The following is an 18,215-nucleotide window of genomic DNA, read 5'->3' on the forward strand; positions in this document are numbered from 1 at the left end:
TCCAAAGAAAACTAAAAATTTAAAAAAATAAATATTAATATTGTTCAAGCAATCTACAGATTTAATGCAATGCCTTATCAAAATACCAATGACACTCTTCACAGAAATAGAACAAAATATCTTAAAATTTATATGGAATTACATAAACCACAAATAAAGCAATCCTGAGCAAAATGAACAACGCTAGAGGTATCACACTATCTGACTTCAAAATATACTACAAAGCTATAGTAACCAAAATAAGATAGTACCATAAGCCAAAGAACAGAGAACCTAGAAATAAATCCACGCATCTACAATAAACTCATTTTGACAAAGACAACAAGAACATTCAGGAAAGGGCAATCTTTAATAAATGGGGTTGGGAAAGCTAAATAACAAATATTCAGTAAGAATAAAACTAGAGCCCTATCTCATCATAAAAAAAAAAATTAAAGTAAAATGGATTAAATAATTAAATCTATGACCTGAAACTAGGAAACTATTGGAAGAAACATTTGGGTAATGCTCTAGGACAGTGATTTTCGATAGGGGTGTTGAGGCAGTCTTGTGTGTTGTAAGAGGATCCTGGGTATGCCACAAAATTTTTTAAAGATCATTGATTAAACATTTTAACAACATTGATTCTTCCCAGCCATGGGCATGGTATGTTCTTCCATTTGTTAATATCTTCAGCTATTTCTTCACCTCTTTTGTTAGGTTTACTTCATTTTATTTCATTTTCTTTAAAGCTACTGTGAAGGGAACTGTGTCCTTAATTAGCTTCTCATCTTGACTATTATTGGCGTATACAAAGGCCACTGATTTGTGGGCAATGATTTTATATCCTGAGACATTACAGTATTTTTTGATGACTTCAAGGAGTCTTGTGGTTGAGTCTTTGGGGGTTCTCTAAGTATAAAATCATATCATCAGCAAAGAGGGAGAGTTTGACCTCTGCTCCCATTTAGATGCCCTTTATTTCCTTCTCTTGCCTGACCATATTGGCTAGAACTTCCAACACTATGTTGAATAGTAGTGGCAACAGAGGACAACCTTGTCTGATTCCAGTTCTAAGTGGAAAAGCTTTCAAAATATTAGCTGTGGGTTTTGTTGTACATGGCTTCGATCAGTTTAACACAAGTGCCATGGTTCGGTGGCAGTAGCACACTGGTTATGGTGCCAGCCATATACACTGAAGCTGGCAGGTGTGAGCCCGGCCTGGGCCAGCTAACCAACAATGACAACTGCAACCAAAAACATGGCTGGGTGTTGTGGCGGGTGCTTGTAGTCCTAGCTAATGGAAGGCTAAGAGAATCGCTTAAGCCCAAGAGTTTAACATTGCTATGAGCTGTGATGCCACAGCATTCTGCCGAGGGTGACGTAGTGAGACTCTGTCTCAAAAAAAAAAAGAAATGTGCCACCTATGCCTATACTCTTCAGTGTTCTAATTAGAAAAGGATGTTGGATTTTATCAAATGCTTTTTCTGTATCTATTAAGAGGATCATATGGTCTTTGTTTTTGCTACTATTGACATGGTGAGTAATGCCTGTGGACTTGTATATGTTAAACCAGCCTTGCATCCCTAGGATGAAACCTACTTGATCACAATGTATAACTTTTTTGATGAGAAGCTGTAGTCTATTGGCTAGAATTTTGTTGAGAATTTTTACATCTACATTCATTAGTGAAATTGGTCTGAAGTACTCCTTTTATAGTTGGGTCTTTTCCTGGTTTTGAAAACCCAAAGCAATCTGCAGATTCAATGCCATCCCTATTAAAGTATCAACATCATACTTTGAAGACTTGGAAAAAAATAATTCTTAATTTTGTATAAAACAAGAAAAATCTCCATATAGCTAAGGCAGTTCTTAGTAATAAAAACAAAGCCAGGGGCATCAGCCTACCATACTTTAGGCTGTACTACAAGGCCATAGTGATCAAAACAGCATGGTATTGGCACAAAAATAGAGACACAGACATCTGGAATCAAATAGAAAACCAGAAAATGAAACTAACATCTTACAACCATCTAATCTTCAATAAACCAAGAACATACACAGGGAGAAAGACTCCCTATTCAATAAATGCTGTTGGGAGAACTGCATATCCACATGTAAAAGACTGAAACTGGACCCACACCTTTCTCCACTCACAAAAATTGATTCAAGATGGATAAAGGACTTAAATTTAAGGCATGAAACAATAAAAATCCTCAAAGAAAGCATGGGAAAAACATTTGAAGATATCGGCCCAGGGCAAGACTCTATGAAGACGACTTCCATGGCAATTACAACAAGAACAAAAATAAACAAATAGGACTCAATTAAACTGAAAAGCTTCTGTACAGCTAAGGAAACAACAACAAAAGCAAACAGACAATCTACACAATGGGAAAGGATACTTCTGTATTTTGAATGGGAACAAAGCTCGATAATTAGGATCTACAGTAACTCATGAAATCTCATTTATCCGAATGAAAAAAGCCAATAATCCCTTATATCAATGGGCAAGAGAGATGAATAGAACCTTCTCTAAAGAAGACAGATGGCTAACAAACATATGAAAAAATGCTTATTGTCCCTAATTATTAGAGAAATGCAAACCAAACCACCCTGAGATACCATCTAACCCCAGTGAGAATGGCCCACATCACAAAATCTCAAAACTGCAGATACTGGCGTGGATGTGGAGAGAAGGGAACATTTTTACACTGCTGGTGAGACTGCAAGCTAATATAACCCTTTTGGAAAGAAGTATGGAGAACCCTCAAAGAACTCAAACTAAACCTCCTATTTGATCCTACAATCCCATTACTGGGCATCTACCCAGAAGAAAAAAAAAATCCTTCTACCATAAGGACACTTGCACTAGACCAGCGGTTCTCAACCTTCCTATTGCCGTGACCCTTTAGTACAAGTTCCTCATGTTGTGGTGACCCCCAACCATAAAATTATTTTCGTTGCTACTTCATAATTGTAATTTTGCTACTATTATGAATTGTAATGTAAACATCTGACATGCAGGATGGTCTTAGGTGATGCCTGTAAAAGGGTTGTTCGATCCCCAAAGGGGTCGCGACCCACAGGTTGAGAACTGCTGCACTAAACTGTTATTACAGCTCAGTTTACAATCGCCAAAATGTGGAAACAGTCTAAATGCCCACCAACCCAGGAATGGATTAACAAACTATGGTATATGTATACCATGGAATACTATTCAGCCATTAAAAAAGATGGAGACTTCACATCTTTTGTATTAACCTGGATGGAAGACATTATTCTTCGTAAAGCATCACAAGCATGGAGAAACAAGAATCCTATGTACTCAATTCTCATATGAGAACAATTAATGATCTAGTACATGGTAGGAGGGTAAGGGAAGGGGAAGGCTGAGAAAGGGAAGGAGGGAGGACACGGATGGGGGGTCACAGTGTGTAACACACATTTTGGGGACAGGACACAATTATAAGAGGGACTTTTCCGAACAAATACTATCAATGTAACCTTGTTCTTTATACCCTCAATGAATCCCCAACGATTAAAAAAAAATTCTAAAAACCATTAATTGAGAGGAGAGGAAGATGGCAGCTGAGTAACAGCTTCCCTGCAACTAGGCACCGTGAGTCTGGGGAGATAAGACTCCAGGAATCTCTGGCTGGTGGGATCTCCCTATAATCATCCCTTTGAGGACACAGGGAGTCAGCGAGAGACTTCTAGACCTCAAGAGGAGGACAAAAACAGTGGAAAACTGGCAAGTGGTTACATGCGTTCGAATGACCTAATCCTGCCGGTAGCTGTAAGTACAGCAGCAGTGAGACTGCAAACTGGAAAGGCTTTACCTGTGAACTGTTTTGGTGTTTTTGGACTTGGCACTCAGTTGAACTGCCTTGGGGAGAGCTTGGGCAGGAGTGGGGAGAACTTTGAGCATTGTCTAGGGCCCCAGACTGAGCGATTGAGCCAGACGGAGCTAATAGTGTTGGGTTGTGGGCCGCAGGGAGCCATTGTGGGAGAACTGCCCTGACAAGCTCCCCCCTCAGGGTCCCAGAGCAAGGATCAGGCAGAAGCTAGTAATCTAGTGACTGAGCAGCCTAAGGAGGGGACTGAGTCACCTTACAGCCTTAACCTTTAGGGGTAGAGTGAGACCGGTTTTGGCACACTGGGTAAGTGGATAGCAACTTCAGCAGTGATCCCAGTGACAAGCACTTTCCTGGGAAAGCTTCTGTTAGCCAAGTTTAGAAGTTTAAAGTGCCTTTTAACGGGGAAGAAGAGAGATTTAGGGTCTCCACCCTGTGGGGTTTGAGAAATCATAGGAGGCCTCCAGTCCTATCAGCATTGCGATTAACATCTCATACCCCAGAAGACCACCTGTTGTCCAGACAATATTCAACAAGATATATATGTTGCTTTGTTGTTTTGGGTATTTTTTTTTTTAATTTTTTTTTGTGTTGTTATTGTTTTGTTTATTAATTTTAACCTTTTCCATATAGATTTTTTCTTTTTTCATTCTTTCTTTTTTCTCTCCATTTTTCTAGTTTAAATACAATTTCCCATTGCTGCCTTTTTCATTAATTAGAACTTCATTTTTGCTAGTGTTTCTACCCCTATTATTTGGTTTTTTCACCCAATTTTATCCCATAAAGTTTTTGGTTTGCTTGTTTTGGTCTGACTTATAGCATTTTTGTCTTTCCGTTCTACATGGTAGAGGTAGGACACTGTGTCCGATCAGGTTAGCAAAGAACTGCTGACCTCAAGGGAACCACCTAACCAGGCACCCACTGAGGTTAGGGTTTTTTTTAAGGTTGTGTCAAAGTACCTTACTGTACACCTACATTGCTCTGTCTCCCTCTTTCTGTGCCTGTCTTCTTTTTGTCAATATTCCCTTTTACCCACGCCCTCTCCTTTCCCTATTTTCTTTTCTTTCTTTCTTTCATTTTCTTTGTTTTATCCCTTCTTGCTCTTCAACCTTCTCATACTTCTGGTCCTGTACCAAAAGGACTCATCAAAACCCTAGTCCACAGGCACGGGAACTTAAAAAGCAAGAGGAAGTGAAAGGAAAATTAGGGCAAGGAAACATAAAAGAAATCACTCATGAGGAAGAATCAGCAGAAAACTCTTGGCAACATGAAGAACCAGTCCAGAGCAACCCATCCAAGGGACCATGAGGTAGCTACTGCAGAGAATTCCACCTATAAAAAAAAGTTAGGAATGACAGAAAGGGAATTTAGAATATACATGATGAAAACAATGAAGGAAATGATGGAAACAATGAAGGAAATTGCTAATAAAGTGGAAAATAAGCAAATGGACATCCAAAAACAGAATCAAATAAGAGATGAACAATATGAAGAATACAGAAAGGATATAGCAGAGCTGAAGGAACTGAAGCAGTCAATTAAGGAACTTAAAGATGCAATACAAAGTATCAGCAACAGGTTAGACCATGCAGAAGAAAGAATTTCGGAGGTAGAGGACAACATTCTTGACATAATTCAGATAGTTAAAGAGGCAGAAAAGAAGAGAGAATGCAGAACGCTCACTGACAGAATTATGGGACTTTATGAAGCATTCCAACATACAAGTTATAGGAATCCCAGAAGGGGAAGAAGAATGCCCCAGAGGAACAGAAGCCATACTAAAGAATATTATAAATGAAAATTTCCCAAATATCACCAAAGATTCTGACACACTCCTTTCAGAGGGATATTGGACCCCAGGTAGCCTCACTCTAACCGAGCTTCTCCAAGACACATTGTGATGAACCTGTCCAAAGTCAAGACATAAGAAAAGATTCTTCAAGCTGCCAGGAGTAAGCGCCAGTTGACCTACAGGGGCAAATCCATCAAAGTGACCACAGACTTCTCTAATGAAACTTTCCAAGCAAGAAGACAATGGTCATCTAACTTTAATCTACTTAAACAGAACAATTTCCAGCCCAGAATTCTATATCTTGCTAAGCTCAGCTTTAAAAATGATGGAAAAATCAAATCATTTACGGATATACAAACATTGAGGAAATTCGCCACAACAAGACCAGCTCTATAGGAAATACTTCAACCTGTTCTGCACACTGACCACCACAATGGATCAGCAGCAAAGTAAGAACTCAGAAATTAAAGGACAGAACCTAACTTCCACAATGATGCAAAAGATGAAACTAAGCAATAGACTCTCACAAAATAAGATGTATAGAATACGACCACACTTACCAATTATCTCAATAAATGTTAATGGCTTGAATTCCCCCCTGAAGAGGCATAGATTGGCTGACTGGATTAAAAAACACAGCCATCCATTTGCTGTCTGCAAGAAACACACCTGGCTTCAAAAGACAAATTAAAACACCAAGTCAAGGGTGGGAAGACAATTTTTCAGGCAAATGGAATTCAGAAGGAAAGAGAAGTTGCAATCTTATTTTCAGATACATGTGGATTTAAAGCAACTAAAGTCTAAAAAGACAAAAATGGTCACTTTATATTGGTCAAGGGAAAAATACAACAAGAAGACATTTCAATTCTAAATATTTATGCACCCAACTGAAATGCTCCCAGATTCTTGAAACAGACCTTACTCAGTCTGAGCAATATGATATCTGATAATACCATCATAACAGGGGACTTTAACACTCCTCTTACAGAGCTGGACAGATCCTCTGAACAGAAATTAAACAGAGATTTAAGAGATTTAAATGAGACCCTAGAACAACTGTGCTTGATAGATGCTTATAGAACACTCCATCCCAAAGATAAAGAATATACACTCTTCTCATCACCCCATGGAACATTCTCCAAAACTGACCATACCTGGGACACAAAATAAATATCAAAAGAATCAAAAGAACTGAAATTTTACCTTGTATCTTCTCAGACCATAAGGCACTAAAGGTGGAACTAAACTCTAACAAAAACGTTCGACCCCACACAAAGGCATGGAAATTAAACAACCGTCTGTTGAATGACAGATGGGTGAAGTAAGAAATAAAACAGGAAATCATTAACTTCCTTGAGCATAACAACAATGAAGACACAAGCTACCAAAACCTGTGGGATACTGCAAAGCAGTTTTGAGAGGAAAATTTATCACTTTAGATGCCTACTTTTGAAAAACAGAAAGAGAGCGTATCAACAAACTCACAAGTCATCTTAAGCAAATGTTTTCCAAAGAAGAACAATCTAAGCCTAAACCCAGTAGAAGAAAAGAAATATCCAAAATCAAACCAGAGATCAACGAAATAGAAAACAAAAGAATCATTCAGAAAATTAATGAAACAAGGAGTTGGTTTGCTGAAAAAATAAATAAAATAGATAAACCATTGGCCAGACTAATGACAAAAAGAAAAGTAAAATCTCTAGTAACCTCAATCAGAAATGATAAAGGGGAAATAACAACTGATCTCACAGAGATACAAGAGATCATCTCTGAAAACTACCAGAAACTCTATGCCCAGAAATTTGACAATGTGAAAGAAATGGATCAATATTTGGAATCACACCCTCTCCCTAGACTCAGCCAGGAAGAAATAGAGCTCCTGAACAGACCAATTTCAAACACTGAGATTAATGAAACAATAAAAAAGCTTCCAACCAAAAAATGCCCTGGTCCAGATGGCTTCACACCAGAATTCTATCAAACCTTCAAGGAAGAGCTTATTCCTCTACTGCAGAAATTATTCCAAAAAATTGAGGAGAAAAGAATCTTCCCCAACACGTTCTATGAAGCAAACATCACCCTGATACCAAAACCAGGAAAAGACCCAAACAAAAAGGAGAATTTCAGACCAATTTCACTCATGAACATAGATGCAAAAATTCTCAACAAAATCCTAGCCAATAGATTACAGCTTATCATCAAAAAAGTCATAAATTATGATCAAGTAGGTTTCATCCCAGGGATGCAAGGCTGGTTTAACATACCAAGTCCATAAACGTTATCCACTGTATTAACAGAGGCAAAAATAAAGATCATATGATCCTCTCAATAGATGCAGAAAAAGCTTGATAAAATCCAGCATCCTTTTCTAATTAGAACACTGAAGAGAATAGGCATAGGTGGCACATTTCTAAAACTGACTGAAGCTATCTATGACAAACCCACAGCTAATATGTTACTGAATGGAGTAAAACTCAAAGCTTTTCCTCTTAGAACTGGAACCAGACAAGGGTGTCCTCTGTCACCTTTACTATTCAACACAGTGTTGGAAGTTCTAGCCAATACAATTAGACAAGACAAGGAAATAAAGGGAATCCAAATGGGAGCAGAGGAGGTCAAACTCTCCCTCTTTGCTGACGACATGATCATATACTTAGAGAATCCCAATGACTCAACCATAAGACTACTGGAAGTCATCAAAAAATACAGTAATGTCCCAGGATATAAAACCAATGTTCACAAGTCAACAGCCTTTGTATACGCCAGTAACAGTCAAAATGAGAAGCTAATTAAGGACACAACTCCCTTCACCATAGTTTCAAAGAAAATGAAATACCTAGGAATATACCTAACGAAGGAGGTGAAGGACCTCTATAAAGAAAATTATGAAATCCTCAGAAAGGAAATAGCAGAGGATATTAACAAATGGAAGAACATACCATGCTCACGGACGGGAAGAATCAACATTGTTAAAATGTCTATACTTCCCAAAGCAATCTACCTATTCAATGCCATTCCTATCAAAGTACCTACATCGTACTTTCAAGATTTGGAAAAAATGATTCTGCATTTTGTATGGAACCAGAAAAAACCCCGTATAGCTAAGGCAGTTCTTAGTAATAAAAATAAAGCTGGGGGCATCAGCATACCAGATTTTAGGCTGTACTACAAAGCCATAGCGGTCAAGACAGCATTGGTTCTGGCACAAAAGTAGAGACATAGACACTTGGAATTGAATAGAAAACCAGGAAATGAAACTAACATCTTACAACCACCTAATTTTTGATAAACCAAACAAGAACAATCCTTGGGGGAAAGACTCCCTATTCAATAAATGGTGTTGGGAGAACTGAATATTGAAACTGGAGCCATACCTTTCCCCCTCACAAAAATTGATTCAAGATGGATAAAGGACTTAAATTTAAGGCAGGAAACAATAAAAATCCTCAAAGAAAGCGTAGGAAAAACACTGGAAGATATTGGCCTGGGGAAAGACTTCATGAAGAAGAATGCCATGGCAATTGCAACAACAACAAAAATAAACAAATGGGACTTCATTAAACTGAAAAGCTTCTGTACAGCTAAGGAGTCAACAACAAAAGCAAATAGACAACCTATATACAATGGGAAAGGATATTTGCATATTTTCAATCAGACAAAAGCTTGATAACTAGGATCTATAGAGAACTCAAATTAATCCACATGAAAAAAGCCAAAAATCCCATATATCAATGGGCAAGAGATATGAATAGAACTTTCTCTAAAGAAGACAGACGAGGACAGCGCCTGTGGCTCAAGTGAGTAGGGCGCCGGCCCCATATGCCGAGGGTGGCGGTTTCAAACCCAGCCTCGGCCAAACTGCAACAAAAAAATAGCTGGGTGTTGTGGCAGGCGCCTGTAGTCCCAGATGCTTGGGAGGCTGAGGCAAGAGAATCACGTAAGCCCAAGAGTTAGAGGTTGCTATGAGCCATGTGACGTTATGGCACTCTACCCGAGGGCGGTACAGTGAGACTCTGTCTCTACAAAAAAAAAAAAAAAGAAGAAGAAGACAGACGAATAGCTAACAAACATACGAAAAAATGTTCATCATCCCTATCTATTAGAGAAATGCAAATCAAAACAACCCTGAGATACCATCTAACCCCAGCGAGAATGGCCCACATCACAAAATCTCAAAACTGTGGATGCTGACATGGATGTGGAGAGAAAGGAGCACTCAAGCTAGACCTCCCATTTGATCCTGCAATCCCATTACTGGGCATCTACCCAGAAGGAAAAAAAATCCTTTTATCATAAGATGGACACTTGCACCAGACTGCTTATTGCAGCTCAATTTACAATCGCCAAAATGTGGAAACAGACTAAATGCCCATCAACCCAGGAATGGATTAACAAACTGTGGTATATGCACACCATGGAATCTATTCAGTCATTTAAAAAATGGAGACTTTACACCCTTTGTATTAACCTGGATGGAAGTGGAAGACATTATTCTTAGTAAAGCATCGCAAGAATGGAGAAGCATGAATCCTATGTACTCAATTTTGATATGAGGATAATTAAGGTCACGGTGGGGTGGGCGTGGGGGAAGGGGAGAGGAGAAAGGGAAGAAGGGAGGGGGGTCGGGCCTTGGTGTGTGCCACACCTTTTGGGGGCAAGACAGGATTGCAAGAGGGACTTTGCCTAACAAATGCAATCAGTATAACCTGGCTTATTGTACCCTCAATGAATCCCCAACAATAAAAATAAAATAAAATAAAAATAAAAAACCATTAATTAAATTATTTTCAAAAAACTTTCAAAGCACAGAAAATATATTCTTTTTTAAAAACTTTTCTTTGATCAACATAATTTAAGTGTGCTACAGAAGTTTAACTATACAGTAAAGTGTGCTGTGGGATAAAAAAGGTTGAAAAACACTGCTCTAGGACATTGATCTGAGCAAAAACTTTTTGAGTAACACAAAAATAGACCCCAAAAGGCAAAAATAAACAACTGGGATTATATCAAGCTGCAAAACTTACGCAAACAAAGGGAATAATCAACAAAACAATCAACAAAATGAAGAAACAACCTACAGAATGGGAGAAAATACCCATTAACTATCCATCAGATATGGTATTAATAACCAGAAAAAAAATATGTGTGTATATATATTTATACACACACACATATATATGGACTCCAGCAACTCAATAGGAAAAAACAATCTGATTAAAAAATGGGCAAAAGATCTTAACAGACATATCTCAGAAGAAAACATACAAATGGCTAACCAGTACATGGAAAAATGTTCTTGATCACTAATTATAACAGAAAAAGAAAAAATAGGGGGAAAATCTTTTACAAGCAATCTCTGAACTAGCTAGGAAGAAGAATAGTTCAAAGATAGAATAAACAAGGGTACTCAAAGACATAAGTAATAATACCACAGACTGCTATCTGTGGAAGCATATGCCAATTAAACTTGAGCTTTGTTTTTTTTCATTTTCACTGGGGTCCTGGAATACAAAATAAAGTCCAAATTCCGGTCAAAGTAGGAAATCTAGTAAAGAGTTCCTTCCCTCGTAAAGTTGAGTCTCAGGGGTTAAATCTGATATAAGGGTAAACTAGAAATAATCTCACAGACCAACCTATTTCCACCCCTATTTTTAATTCCTCCTCTGGCAACCGCAAGTAAAAATCTAATGTCTCAAAACTGTAAACTGAATCTCATTCGAATTTGCAGCAAAGACAATAGTATTTAGATGTTCAATAGAGAATTTAATTTAAAGGATGCTCCCAGGTGCTTAGCAGACACAAATATTGTCTGGTGTTCTCTCATATTCACTTACGAGTTAAAAGAATTTCCACAGTAAAATATTCCAAGAAAAATGAACAGTAAATGAGTAAGTGAACAAAATTAAAAACAGTAAAATAAACAGTAAAAAAGAAACACACAGGGAAACAAAGTAACAGCAATTAAATATTGAAAAGAAGATAACTGAGGACTGCAAATGTTGCAAATATCAAAGATGAAAGCTTAAAAAAAAGAGAAAAGCTTATAAAACAATCTTGCAAATATGTGCAGACAAAAACTAATTACAATAACAGAGAAAGATTTGAAAAAGAACTAAACAAACATCAAAACTGAAATATAAGATCACTGAAGTTTAAGATACAATGGATAGGCTTAAGATCAGATTAAGGTATGACCAAAGAGGTAACTATAAATTAAATCTAAAGAAATGATCAAAAAATGCAGGTAATAGAAAGACAAAGGGACAGAAAATAGAATCCTTTAAGAAATATGGAAGACAGAATGAGAAGGTCTAAGAACATCTAAGCATGTCATTTAAGTTTCAGAAAGATATGAAGAATGGAGAATAGAAGTAATACAACTTAGTAAATGTAGAATATAATTGTCTTAAGACAGTAACTAAGAAAATGCCAGGAAGGCTATGTTAACCAGTGTGACACATTTTCTGTATGGTGCCCCATGATTACATTAATGTACACTGATATGATTTAATATTAATAAAAAAAAAGAAGTAATACAGAAAAGAGGTAAGGGCCAACACTTTCAAAAGTGACGAAAAACACCAATACATAGATTTAATTCTAACAAATCCCAAGTGGAATACATAAAAAAGAAGTCATACATCATTAACCAGATAAACTCAAAATGATTTAAAGTAACCACACAGAGCACATTTCATTCATAGGACTGATTTATAACACTAATAGCTAACTTATTATCAGCAGCAAAGGAAATCAGAAGACAGTACAGCCATCTTCAATGTGTTAAAAAATAGAAGAAGGAAAGAAAAGAGAAACTACCATATTCTTTTCCCAGGTGGCTATATCATTTTGCATTGTCCCTGACAGCTGAGAACAGGAACTATTCTCAATCTAGTGTAATCTCCAGAAATTTTTCTGTCTTCTTTGCCAGTGGTTGTTTCCCAGAGCTTAAGTAGTTTTCTCACATGAATGTGCTCAACAACATTTGGAGGATGGAAAATATGTGTACGGCTTTTGATCACTCTCTATGCACAATCTTTCTCCTTTTTGGAATTCTGCCTGTGAGGCTGCCATCATGACCAAAATCAAGAAGTTACGTTCAGGCTGGGCATGGCGGCTCATGCCTATAATCCTAGCACTCTGGGAGGCTGAAGTGGATGGATAACTTGAGCTCACAAGTTCGAGAGCAGCCTGAGCAAAAGGTGAGACCCTGTCTCAACTAAGGCAAGAGGATCACTTGAGTCTAAGAGTTGGAGGTTGCTGTGAGCTATGACGCCATAGCACTCTATCCAGGGCAACAGCATAAGATTCTGTCTCAAAAAACAAAAAAGTTACATTTAATCAGTTTATTTTAAATAACTTAATAACTTTACATCTGGGTAAAATGCATACTTACAATGTTGACTCAATCTGTAAAAAAACAAACTATGTAAATAAAATGTGTACCCTAATATTTGGAAACAAATTTTAAAAAGTATTAAAAATATTAAAAATAAATAAATAATCTTAATAATCCTGGTAAATCTCTCATAATCATGTTTATAGACATGTGTATTTGATAACACTTCCATAAATAACCTTAGTTACCTTAATTTTGTTAGGATATTAAAGGAAAAGTTAAGCTGGGTTTTATTTTGGTTTGTTTCATTTACTTATTAAAGGGTTAGAAAACCAAAGAATCCTCAATTTTACATAAAATCAAATAGAATCTATGCCAACTTGAGCTATGGGTTATAGCCAGTACTATTATTGTGTGGAGGAGGTTTCAATTATGCATTAATTACATAGCAAAGCCTCCAGATGACAAACTGTAGGGGAGATGTCAGTTGCAACGAGGTGTTAAACAATGAAGGGAGTATTTAAAACTTGGAAGAAAAATTAGGTATGGTCTATCCTAAGAATGCAGTCTGTTTAATTGTTTGGATTCTCTGTAGTAAACACGGTTAAACATAACAACACTGAAATTTACTTTGTAATTTCTTTGCACTATTTATTATCTTCCATTGTAATGTTTCAGTGTTAGATTTGTAATACATTCAGATGATTACTGCAATGGTTCTGGAGAGTGAAGAATTACAGAGAAAAATTCTTAACATTTCACAAAGCTACTGTGAATTTTTGTAACCAGCCAAACATTTATAAGAAATATAGTTATCAATTATTAAAACTTGTGAGAACCAGATCATACCAAATTCACAAATCATAAAAATGAATCGGAAAGAGCCTTAAAGATCACCCTCCTCAAATATTATAAATGCTAAAAAACCCAATACCAAGTGTAATGAAGCTTCATGGGAAGTAAAATCGAGTCCCAGGAGAAAGACAACCAAACATCAAAAAAGGAATTCCAAGTTGGAACAAATGCATGAAATTCACTGGTTACAAAAAACGCTCAAACAAATTATGTACGAATTTCAGGTACACAAGTCTAGTATTATCTAATTTTTTCAATCTGTTTTCCCCCTTTTTTCCCTCAAACATTTACTTTATATTCATTATTACACACTGTTTTAAACAACGTAGTTACAAAAATCAATAGAATAACAAGCACTTATCAATGAGAAAATCATAATAAAAAGACTGGTGATAATTACAAGACATAGAAACTATTACAAAAATAAAAACAAAAATTTGCACATGTCATTTGAATGTAGTAAAAAAAATGTATAAATATACTTGTATGTGCAAGTCTATTTAGATTTTATAAAGAAAGCTATTTCATGGCTTGGCACCTGTAGCTTAGTTGGGTAGGGCACCAGCCACAAACACCAAAGCTGGTGGGTTCGAGCCCGGCCCCAGCCTGCTAAACGACAATGACAACTACAACCAAAAAAATAGTTGGGCACTGTGGTGGGTGCCTATAGTTCCAGCTACTTGGGAGGCTAAGGCAAGAGACTGGCATAAGCCCAAGAGTTTGAGGTTGCTGTGAGCTGTGATGCTACAGCACTCTACCTAGGGTGAGAGAGTGAGACTGCCTCAAAAAGAAAAAAGAAAGCTATTTCAGTTGGAGGCATTTAAAACTTAATTCTATACTTAATAGAACCTGAAACCAGCAGAACTGCAACTTACTTTGTTTCTCATTTTTAATCAGTCAAAAGCTACTTAAAAGAAGTATGATTTTATTTTTTGATGTGAGATTTTAATTTTCTTTTCTACATAACTGTCATTTTCACTTTGAAAAAAAAAACCAAAGCATTCACATTCTTCTTCCAGATATTAGTTATGTTAATAACAAACATGTTTTCCTAGTTACCAATAAAAATATTTAACAAGAAAATTTCAACAGATTATTCAGATTACGAAATAAAGTATTACAATTATTCTAACACTGAATTTAGGCCTTGAATTTTGTAGAAGAGTTTGTTTTGTTCTTGACTGTTATGACACAACTATCAAAGCCAGAATAAAACCCAGTTCTTAATATGAATTATCTGTTAGGTGTCTTTGCTGTCCAAATGATAAGATTATTAAACTGGTCATCAGGAGACCTGGTTTTACTTCCCGCTCTGCAAATAACTGCAAAGTTAAAAGGCTCCAATAGCCATTGAGGTTCTTTTATCTACTGGTATTTTTACTCAGGAAAAAGAGTGGATCAAGCTACATGTATTATATATCCTTTTTGTGTCTCAAATTGTACAAAATAGTAAATTTCAAGGATATCTTTTTATTATGAAAAATCACTATTATGTACTTTCTTACCAATGCCATGTGATTTGTGAGAGGAACTAGGTAAAGCTTTTAATGGCTGATAACTGATTATGAACTTATCTTCAGGTGGTTCAAAGTGATTCAAGTTTATAAAATACCGAAGGACCATCATATTTTTAACTTTTGAGCAATAAGGCATCAAGCTAGTATAAGGGATCCAGAGATCACATCCAATCCTCTTGTAGTTCTTTGTGTGCTCTTCATCTGGATATACAGACCAAATTGATAGGAAATAAAGAAAAGTCTATAAATTTTCTTGGTTTTACATGTGCACGAGGATCTTTACAAAACAGTGAAGTACGAATAAATGAACAAGGCAAGATGTTTTTATATTTTTTAGACAAAAAGCAAGAAATAAAAGAATAAAGAAAATCTGGTCAGGGCAAGAAAAAGTGAGGGGGTGTAAAGCAGGTAGAAGAATAATTTTATTAACATGTTTATTCATGTCCATTGTGCCTTCAATTCCAAGACACTGGTGACAAGGGCTATTTTCTCACCCCCATGTGAAAAGAGTACCTCTTGCCCTGTGGAATCTGTATTACTAGCTGAATGTAGGAAGAAGCAGGTCAGCTCACTCTTTCTTTTTCTCATTTCTTTTTTTATATTCAAAACATTAAGGAGGTACAAATGTTATTACTACACAGATATCTTTTCTAATGCTTAAGCCAGGGCTTTTAGTGTGCCCATCACCCACAGAGTGTTCACTGTATTTGCTATATAGGCTATTAACCCCTTTTTCCTACCCCATCTTTACTTTCTATGACCTTTACATCTCTTTATGCTCATGTGTGCCCACTGATTAGCTCCAAATTATTAAGAGTACATGTGCTGCAAAAGGTATCATTTCATTCCTTTTACAGCTCAGTAGTACTCCATGCTACATATATGTATACCACACATATTAATATGTATACCACATACATTAATATGTATACCACATATATTAATACATGTATACCACCCTTTCTTAATCCACTCATGAACTGAAGGACACTTAGGAAGAGTCCACATCTTTGCCACTGTGATCTGTGCAGCAGGAGACATTTAAGTACAGGTGTCTTTTTGATAAAATGACTTCTTTCCTTTGGGGTATATATCTAGAAGTGGGACTGGCAGGTCAAATGATAGGTCTACATTTATTTCTTTGAGGAATCTCCATAATACTGTTTGCTATAGAGTTTGTACTAATTTACAGTACCACCAACGGTGTATTAGTATGTCTTTCTCTGTGCATCATGCCAGGATCCATTTTATTTAACTTTTTAATAACGGCCATTGTAAGGTGATATCCCACTGTGGTTTTAATTTGCATTTCCCTGATGATTGGTGATGTTGAGCATGTCTTCATGTTAGTCTGGCCAATCTACCTTTTCTTAAGATTTTTCTGTTCATATCTTTTGCCCATTTTTTTAATGGGGTTGCTTGTTTGTTTTTTTTCCCTAATTTGAGTTCTCTGTAGATTATGAGTACTAGCTCTTTGTCAGATATATAGTTTACCAATATTTTCTCCCATTCTGTAGGCTACTAACTCTATCGATTATTTCCTTTGCTGTGCAGAAGTTTAATCAAGTCCTATTTACTTATTTTTGCTGTTGTTGTATTTGTCTTTGGGGTCTTAGCCATAAATACTTTGCTTAGACTGACATCTAGGAGAGTATTTCCTACATTTTCTTCTAGAATTTTTATGGTATTATGCCTTACATTTAAGTCTCTTATATAAAATGAGAGTAAGTTGCACCCTAGGGATGCAAGGGTGGTATGCAAATCAATAAACAGAATTCACCACATAAACAGAAGCAAAAACAAAGACCATATATAGATGCAGAAAAGGCATTCGATAAAATCCAGCACCCTTTCATGATAAAAACCCTCAACAAATTAGGCAGAAGAACATACCACAAAATTATAAAAACTATACATGACAGACCATAGCCAATACCATACTAAATGGGGAAAAGTGGAAATCACTTCCCTTAAGAACTGGAACAAGAATAGGTGTGCCCACTATCATCACTTCTATTCAACACAGTACTGAAGTCCTAGCCAGAGTAATCAGGAAAGAGAATGAAATAAAGGACATCCAAAATGGAAAAGAAAAGGTCAATCACTTTTCACCGATACGAACTTGCATCTAAAAAATCCCAAAGCCTCTACCAAAAGACTCTTAGAATTGATAAATTCAGCAAACTCTCAGGTTACAAAATATATACACAAATAAGTAGCATTTCTTTTTAATTTCCAATTAATATAGGGTATATATGATAAGGTTCATTGTTTGCATTTGTTAGGAAAAGTCCTACTTGAGCCCTTCACCTAGCAAGTGTGCCACATACCTCTACATTGTGCCTATTAGGTGAGAGCTTATCAACCCCCTCCTAATTCTTGAATTCAACTGTTTTTTGCTCTCGTGTGGACATACAATTGTTCATCTACTAGTTTCATATTAGTATTTAGTATATTAAACAATGTACTTTATTCATTGAGAAAGGAAAAGATATTCAAAATTTCAAAAAGTTAAGTGTCTGGAAATGTTAATGCAAGGCATAGGCTTCACTTGCTGCTGTACAGGTTAGATAATTACGTCCCGCCCACCCTCCCACCCCTCCTAGAGGACACCTCAAATACACAGAGAGAACCTGGGTTTGTTTTTGAAACTCCTCAAGCTCTTCAGGAAAAAAGCAAAACAAAAAAGTTCATTTAAAAGTTAATACAACAATATCCTTTTCATTAGGCCATCAGCCAGTAGTTTTCATAATTTTCCCTATAGCATCTAGATATAAAAGAATATACTCTGTTCTGAAAAACTGTACTTCAGATTATCTGCAAAGCTTATAGCACACTATAGAAAACATTAATTGTGTTTTCTCTAAATAAGGAAT

General features: G+C 36.4%; 1 protein-coding gene across 1 annotated transcript in view; it reads right to left on the reverse strand.

The window, feature by feature from the left end:
- CDC73 (cell division cycle 73) overlaps window positions 1-18,215 on the reverse strand; it is a 138,605-nt gene that overhangs the window by 14,330 nt on the left and 106,060 nt on the right. The window lies entirely within an intron of this gene.

Source organism: Nycticebus coucang, chromosome 10 (genome assembly GCF_027406575.1).
Source record: "Nycticebus coucang isolate mNycCou1 chromosome 10, mNycCou1.pri, whole genome shotgun sequence".
NCBI lineage: Eukaryota > Metazoa > Chordata > Mammalia > Primates > Lorisidae > Nycticebus > Nycticebus coucang.